This window comes from Nerophis ophidion, linkage group LG21, assembly GCF_033978795.1.
Source record: "Nerophis ophidion isolate RoL-2023_Sa linkage group LG21, RoL_Noph_v1.0, whole genome shotgun sequence".
Lineage (NCBI taxonomy): Eukaryota > Metazoa > Chordata > Actinopteri > Syngnathiformes > Syngnathidae > Nerophis > Nerophis ophidion.
In genome coordinates this window covers 5,261,175-5,268,674 of record NC_084631.1, presented here as the reverse complement: position 1 = coordinate 5,268,674, position 7,500 = coordinate 5,261,175, and the positions used below count along the sequence as shown (strand labels likewise).

Genomic DNA, 7,500 nt, shown 5'->3' with positions numbered 1-7,500 from the left:
TGTTGTCTTCATTATAACACTTATATAAGACTTTTAAAGTCATTTTGATAGTAGGCTAATATAGACACATTATGTGTTGCTTTCATTATAACACTTATATAAGACTTTTTGAGTCATTTTGATAGTAGGCTAATATAGACACATCATGTGTTGTCTTCATTCTAACACTTATATAAGACTTTTAAAATCATTTTGATAGTAGGCTAATATAGCTGATATAGACACTTACATAATGTGTTGCCTTCATTATAACACTTATACAAGACTTTTGGAGTCATTTTGATAGTATGCTAACATAGACACTTAACTTCATGTGTTGCTTTCATTATAACACTCATATAAGACTTTTAAAAAGTCATTTTGATAGTAGGCTATTATAGCTAATATAAACTCTTACATTGTGTGTTGCCTTCATTATAACACTTATACATGACCTTTTAAGTCATTTTGATAGTAGGCTAATATAGCTGATATAGACACTTACATCATGTGTTGCCTTCATTATAACACTTATATAAGACTTTTAAAATCATTTTGATAGTAGGCTAATATAGCTGATATAGACACATGTGTTGCCTTCATTATAACACTTATACAAGACTTTAAGTCATTTTAATAGTAGGCTAATATAGCTAATACAGACACTTACTTCTCGTGTTGATTTCATTATAACACTTATATAAGACTTTTAAAATCATTTTGATAGTAGGCTAATATAGACACTTACATCATGTGTTGTCTTCATTATAACACTTATATAAGACTTTTAAAGTCATTTTGATAGTAGGCTAATATAGCTAATATAGACACTTATATCCTGTGTTGCTTTCATTATAACACTTATATAAGACTTTTAAAATCATTTTGATAGTAGGCTAATATAGCTGATATAGACACTTACATCCTGTGTTGCCTTCATTATAACACTTATACATGACTTTTTAAGTCATTTTGATAGTAGGCTAATATAGCTGATATAGACACTTATATCCTGTGTTGCTTTCATTATAACACTTATATAAGACTTTTAAAATCATTTTGATAGTAGGCTAATATAGCTGATATAGACACTTACATCCTGTGTTGCCTTCATTATAACACTTATACATGACTTTTTAAGTCATTTTGATAGTAGGCTAATATAGCTGATATAGACACTTACATCATGTGTTGCTTTCATTATAACACTTATATAAGACTTTTGAAAAGTCATTTTGATAGTAGGCTATTATAGCTAATATAAACTCTTACATTGTGTGTTGCCTTCATTATAAAACTTATATAAGACTTTTAAAGTCATTTTGATAGTAGGCTAATATAGACACTTACATCATGTGTTGCCTTCATTATAACACTTATATAAGACTTTTAAAGTCATTTTGATCGTAGGCTATTATAGCTAATATAAACTCTTACATTGTGTGTTGCCTTCATTATAAAACTTATATAAGACTTTTAAAGTCATTTTGATAGTAGGCTAATATAGACACTTACATCATGTGTTGCCTTCATTATAACACTTATATAAGACTTTTAAAGTCATTTTGATCGTAGGCTATTATAGCTAATATAAACTCTTACATTGTGTGTTGCCTTCATTATAAAACTTATATAAGACTTTTAAAGTCATTTTGATAGTAGGCTAATATAGACACTTACATCATGTGTTGCCTTCATTATAACACTTATACAGGACTTTTAAAATCATTTTGATAGTAGGCTAATATAGACACTTACATCATGTGTTGCTTTCATTATAACACTTATATAAGACTTTTAAAGTCATTTTGATCGTAGGCTATTATAGCTGATATAGACACTTACATCATGTGTTGTCTTCATTATAACACTTATATAAGACTTTTAAAGTCATTTTGATAGTAGGCTAATATAGACACATTATGTGTTGCTTTCATTATAACACTTATATAAGACTTTTTGAGTCATTTTGATAGTAGGCTAATATAGCTAATATAGACACATCATGTGTTGCCTTCATTATAACACTTATACAAGACTTTAAGTCATTTTAATAGTAGGCTAATATAGACACTTACTTCTCGTGTTGATTTCATTATAACACTTATATAAGACTTTTAAAATCATTTTGATAGTAGGCTAATATAGCTAATATAGACACTTATATCCTGTGTTGCTTTCATTATAACACTTATATAAGACTTTTAAAATCATTTTGATAGTAGGCTAATATAGCTGATATAGACACTTACATCCTGTGTTGCCTTCATTATAACACTTATATAAGACTTTTAAAGTCATTTTGATAGTAGGCTAATATAGACACTTACATCATGTGTTGCTTTCATTATAACACTTATATAAGACTTTTGAAAAGTAATTTTGATAGTAGGCTATTATAGCTAATATAAACTCTTACATTGTGTGTTGCCTTCATTATAAAACTTATATAAGAATTTTAAAGTCATTTTGATAGTAGGCTAATATAGCTGATATAGACACTTACACCATGTGTTGCCTTCATTATAACACTTATACAAGACTTTTTGAGTCATTTTAATAGTAGGCTAATATAGCTAATATAGACACTTACATCGTGTGTTGCCTTCATTATAACATTTATATAGGACTTTTAAAGTAATTTTGATAGTAGGCTAATATAGCTAATATAGACACTTACATTGTGTGTTGCCTTCATTATAACACTTATATAAGACTTTTTAAGTCATATTGATAGTAGGCTAATACAGACACTTACATCAAGTGTTGCCTTCATTATAACACTTACGTAAGACCTTTAAAGACCTACTGAGACCCACTACTAGCGACCACGCAGTCTGATAGTTTATATATCAATGATGAAATATTAACATTGCAACACATGCCAATACGGCCGCTTTAGTTTACTAAATTGCAATTTTAGATTTCCCGCGAAGTGTCGTGTTGAAAACGTCGCGGAATGATGACGTGTGCGTTTGACGTCACCGGTTGTAGCTGACATTTTTTTCCAGCCCGATCCAAGCTATAAGTACTCTGCTTTAATCGCATAATTACACAGTATTCTGGACATCTGTGTTGCTGAATCTTTTGCAATTTGTTCAATTAGTAATGGAGACGTCAAAGAAGAAAGATGTAGGTGGGAAGCGGTGTATTGCGGCCGCCTTTAGCAACACAAACACACGGTGTTTCCTTGTTTAAAATTCCCGGAGGTGAAGCTTTACTATGGATCAGAGCGGTCAAGCGAACATGGATCCCGACCACATGTCAACCGGCAGGTTTTGGTGAGAAAATTGTGGTAATAAGTTGGCTCTTACCGTAGTTATGAGCGGAGCTTGCGTCCTCCTGCAGCTGGAGACTATTACCTCACCACACCCCTCCCACTTTCAGGTACCATATAATCTCACTAAAACATTAGTAACACAATAAGCAGAAAAGGGATTTTCCAGAATCATCCTAGTAAATGTGTCTAATAACATCTGAATCGCTCTCACTGCCCTTGCCTTTTTTTTTTCTTTCTTTTAAGTCCTTCACTCTCACTTTCCTCATCCACAAATCTTTCATCCTCGCTCAAATAAATGGGGAAATTGTCGCTTTTATAAGTCCGAATCGCTCTAGCTGCTGGTGGCCATGATTGTAAACAATGTTCAGATGTGAGGAGCTCCACAACCCGTGACGTCACGCGCGATGTCTGCTACTTCCGGTAAAGGCAAGGCTTTTTTATTAGCGACCAAAAGTTGCGAAATTTATCGTCGATGTTCTATACTAAATCCTTTCAGCAAAAATATGGCAATATCGCAAAATGATCAAGTATGACACATAGAATGGACCTGCTATCCCCGTTTAGATAAGAACATCTCATTTCAGTAGGCCTTTAAAGTCATTTTGATAGTAGGCTAATAAAGACACTTACATCATGTGTTGCCTTCATTATAACACTTATGTAAGACGTTTAAAGTCATTTTGATAGTAGGCTGATATAGATGATATAAACCCCTTACATCAGGGGTGTCAAACTCAAATACAGAGTGGGCCAACATTTAAAACCGAACAAAGCCACGGGCCAAGGTTGAACAAATGAACCTTTTAATAGGGACCCAAACAAGTTTTGCATTGAATATTGAACAAGCAAGGCTTATATAACTTTATAGTGACATGCAAAATAGAGTTTCAAATAAACAATAATAATAATCAAAAAATATCAATGGCATATCAAATTATATATTGTAGCGTCCCAGAGGTGTTAGTGCTGCAAGGGGTTCTGAGTACTTTCTTCTGTTGTGTTTATGTTGTGTTACGGTGCGGATGTTCTCGCGAAATGTGTTTGTCATGCTTGTTTGGTGTGGGTTCACGGTGTAAAAGCGTTAAAGTTGTTTATTCAGCCACCCTGAGTGTGACCTGATCAAGCATGCCTTGCATTCACTTCTGTGTGTAAAATCTGCTTATATTGTGTGACTAGGACGGCACAATGTTTGTATTTAGGAAAAGCGGACGTGATGCAAGGTTGTAGAGGAGGCTAAAGGAAGTAGCATTAAAACAATATTGTTGTTTATGTGGAAATCGGTAGAAATTTGGGAGAATGGTTCCCCCCCCGGGAGATTTTCGGCTCTGAACTTCAGGAGTCTCGGTAAGGTTGGCAAGTATGAGGATTAGCGGTGTTAGATCGCCATTGCCGCTGTATAACACCGGCAGGCCAGCTCTAATGTTGAATTTGATATTGGCTTAAGGGCCAAATGAAATTACACGGGCGGGCTAGAGTTTGACACCCATGCCTTACATCATGTGTTGCCTTCACTATGCTTTACATCAGGGGTGCCCACACTTTTTCTGCAGGCGAGCTACTTTTCAATTGACCAACTCGAGGGGATCTACCTCATTTATATATATCATTTATATTTATTTATTTATGAAAGAGACATTTTTGTAAACAAGTTAAATGTGTTTAATGATAATACAAGCATGTGTAACACATATAGATGTCTTTCTTTCACAAAGACAAGAATATAAGTTGGTGTATTACCTGATTCTGATGACTTGCATTGATTGGAATCAGACAGTAATGATGATAACGCCCACATTTTCAAATGGAGGAGAAAAAAAAGTTGTCCTTTCTGTACAATACCACATGAAAGTGGTTGGTTTTTGGCATCTAATTCATCCAGCTTCCATACACTTTACAAGAAAAACATTGGCGGCAAATTCCGTAGCTTGCTTGATTGACATTCACGGCACCCGAGGGTCTTGTGAGATGACGCTGGCTGTTGCCAGTTCATTATTATGAAAAAATGACAGAGAGGAAGGCGAGAAACACTTTTTATTTCAACAGACTCTCGCGCCGTCCCTTCCGTCAAAACTCTAAAGGCCGACTGCACATTTCCTATCTTCACAATAAAAGCCCTGCTTCATGCTGCCTGCGCTAACAAAATAAGAGTCTCGGAAAGCTGGCGTGCACAAGTGATGTGCACGCCAGCTTTCTGAGGGATCGCTTGTGCACGCCAGTTTTCCGAGACTCTGTATTTAGTTAGCGCAGGCAGCATGAAGCAGGGCTTTTATTGTGAAGATAGGAAATGTGCAGTCGGCCTTTAGAGTTTTGACGGAAATGACGGCGCGAAGGTCTGTTGAAATAAAAGGTGTTTCTCGCCTTCCTCTCTGTCATTTTTTCATAATAATGAACTGGCAGCAGCCAGCGTCATCTCACAAGACCCTCGGGTGCCGTGAATGTCGGTCAAGCAAGCTACGGAATTTGCCGCCAATGTTTTTCTTGTAAAGTGTATGGAAGCTGGATGAATTAGATGCCAAAAACCAACCACTTTCATGTGGTATTGTACAGAAAGGACAACTTTTTTTTCTCCTCCATTTGAAAATGTGGGCGTTATCATCATTACTGTCTGATTCCAATCAATGCAAGTCATCAGAATCAGGTAATACACCAACTTATATTCTTGTCTTTGTGAAAGAAAGACATCTATATGTGTTACACATGCTTGTATTATCATTAAACACATTTAACTTGTTTACAAAAATGTCTCTTTCATAAATAAATAAATATAAATGATATATATAAATGAGTTAGATCCCCTCGAGTTGGTCAATTGAAAAGTAGCTCGCCTGCAGAAAAAGTGTGGGCACCCCTGTTGTAGACGCTTATATTATTGTTTACATTCAGAGCGGCCATCTTTGAAGTCAACTCGGAGGTGGTGATGACGCCTTAAACCTGCTGGCTCCACTTTGGACTGGACTCTCACCGTTATGTTAGATCCACTATGGATTGGACTTTCACAATATTCATGTTAAACCCGCTCGACATCCATTGCTTTCCGTCCCCTAGAGGGGGTTGCCCACATATGCGGCCCTCAAGTTCTCACCCCTGCTAATCATTACCACAGTCATTATTTAAGCCATTCTGTTTCCGTCTTCGTCCTGGCAACTTTACCGGACCTACCTTACCCACATTTCCATGTACCTACCTTCATGCGTTGCTGTTCGTTTTTGACCACGCCATATAAGTTTTGTATTTATGCCTCAGTGCAAGTTTGTGAATTGTGAATTATATTTATATAGCACTTTTTTCAAGTGACTCAAAGCGCTTTACATAGTGACACCCAATATCTAAGTTACATTTAAACCAGTGTGGGTGGCACTGGGAGCAGGTGGGTAAAGTGTCTTGCTTGCCCAAGGACACAACGGCAGTGACTAGGATGGCACAAGCGGGCATCGAACCTGCAACCCTCAAGTTGCTGGCACGGCCCACAAATGCGGTCCTCTCCAAGGTTTCTCATAGTCATCAGGTTGATTGGCAACACTAAAAATTGGCCCTAGTGTGTGAATGTGAGTGTGAATGTTGTCTGTCTATCTGTGTTGGCCCTGCGATGAGGTGGCGACTTGTCCAGGGTGTACCCCGCCTTCCGCCCGATTGTAGCTGAGATAGGCGCCAGCGCCCCCCGCGACCCCAGAAGGGAATAAGCGGTAGGAAAATGGATGGATGGATGGATCATTGTCACTGTCACCGACGTCCCACTGGGGTGAGTTTTTCCTTGCCCTTATGTGGGCTCTACCGAGGATGTCATTGTGGTTTGTGCAGCCCTTTGAGACACTTGTGATTTAGGGCTATATAAATAAACATTGATTGATTGATTGATTGATGTACGTACAACTATTAAACATTTAAATAGTATGAGGAAACATAAGTAAAACTTACTTTTCCCCCATAATTCGTGTATTACGTTGATAAAATGTTTAATTTTACTTAAGAAACTAGTTCTTACTGGATGTTAAAAATCTTAGGTATAAATTATGACAGTTACTCCAATAGAGTTTACAGCACCAAAAAGAAAAAGTTTGGGCACCCCTGCCTTACATCATGTGTTGCCTTCACTATGCTTTACATTGTTTGTGGCTCCAAACAGATTTTTTTTTATTTTTTATTTTTTTTTAGTACATTTTTCAACATTTTGGATTGGCGACCCCTGCTCTGTGCTCTCACCACCAGACATGGATGATGGATTTATTGCACGCACAGACGCA

The 7,500-nt window shown here is 36.5% G+C and overlaps 2 protein-coding genes across 2 annotated transcripts in view; one reads left to right on the top strand and one right to left on the bottom strand.

Moving 5' to 3' along the window:
- Positions 1–7,500, top strand: part of ciarta (circadian associated repressor of transcription a) — a 243,471-nt gene that overhangs the window by 43,636 nt on the left and 192,335 nt on the right. The window lies entirely within an intron of this gene.
- The window catches only part of crabp2a (cellular retinoic acid binding protein 2, a), a 45,258-nt gene that overhangs the window by 37,207 nt on the left and 551 nt on the right, over positions 1–7,500 (bottom strand). The window lies entirely within an intron of this gene.